The sequence below is a fragment of the Arachis ipaensis genome, chromosome B04 (genome assembly GCF_000816755.2).
Source record: "Arachis ipaensis cultivar K30076 chromosome B04, Araip1.1, whole genome shotgun sequence".
Classification (NCBI taxonomy): Eukaryota; Viridiplantae; Streptophyta; class Magnoliopsida; order Fabales; family Fabaceae; genus Arachis; species Arachis ipaensis.
This window is the reverse complement of record NC_029788.2, coordinates 112,928,471-112,929,770: the sequence shown is the minus strand read 5'-3', so window position 1 is coordinate 112,929,770 and position 1,300 is coordinate 112,928,471.

Here is a 1,300-nt window from a genome sequence, read left to right as displayed (position 1 = left end):
CAGAGGAAAGCAGAGATTCAGAAGACAAAGCATCTCCAAAACTCTAACATATTCTCCATTACTGCATAACAAGTAACCTTTAATCCATGTTCTCTTGTTTATTCGCAATTCAACTGATAAACATAATTGACTTCCTGACTAAGATTTACGAGATAACCATAGATTGCTTCAAACCAACAATCTCCGTGGGATTCGACCCTTACTCACGTAAGGTATTACTTGGACGACCCAGTGCACTTGCTGGTTAGTGGTACGCGTTGTGAAAAGTGTGATTCGCAATTCGTGCACCAAGTTTTTGGCGCCGTTGCCGGGGATTGTTCGTGTTTGAACAACTGACGGATTATTTTGTTGCTTAGATTAGGAAAAAAATTTTTCTTTTTGGTTTAGAGTCTTTTATCATTTATCCCTTGTTAAAACACTTTAATTTTATAGCTCAGTTAATTAGAACGTGGTGTTTATGTTCATGATAATTGGCTATCATATTTTTTAAAAACCTTTTTCAAAAATAATTTTTCTATTAAATCCTGTGCCAAACCTTAAGTTTGGTGTTTTCTTGTTGATTTCCCTTTGGTTTTCGAAAATTTTGGTTTGGTTTTCTAAAAATTTTAAGTTTGGTTCAACTTGCTGATGGTTCTACTAAATACCCATCAGGCGTGATTGAGGACATGATTGTCAGAGTTGGGCCATTCGCCTTTCCCACTGACTTTGTTGTGCTGGAAATGGAGGAGCACAAGAGTGCTACTCTCATTCTAGGAAGACCCTTCCAAGCAACTGGACGATCCCTCATTGACGTCCAGCAGGGGGAAATAACCCTGAGAGTCAACGATGACGAGTTCAAGTTGAACGCTGTCAAAGCCATGCAGCATCCAGACACATCAACAGACTGCATGAAAGTTGACCTTATTGACTCTTTGGTAGAAGAGATCAACATGGCTGAGAGTCTCAAATCAGAGTTGGAAGACATCTTTAAAGATGTTCAGCCTGTTGAGATCTCTGAAACGTTCCCTGATGAGCATCTATTTGCCATTCAGGAAGCACCATGGTTTGCCGATATTGCAAACTATAAAGCTGCACGGTTCATACCCAAGGAATACAGTAGAATACAAAAGAAGAAATTAGTCACTGATGCAAAGTACTACTTGTGGGATGAACCCTATCTCTTTAAGAGATGTGCAGACGAAATTATCCGTAGGTGTGTGCCCAGAGAGGAAGCACAGAGAATCCTATGGCATTGCCATGGATCTCAATATGGAGGCCATTTCGGAGGTGAGCGAACAGCCACCAAGGTCCTCCAATGTGG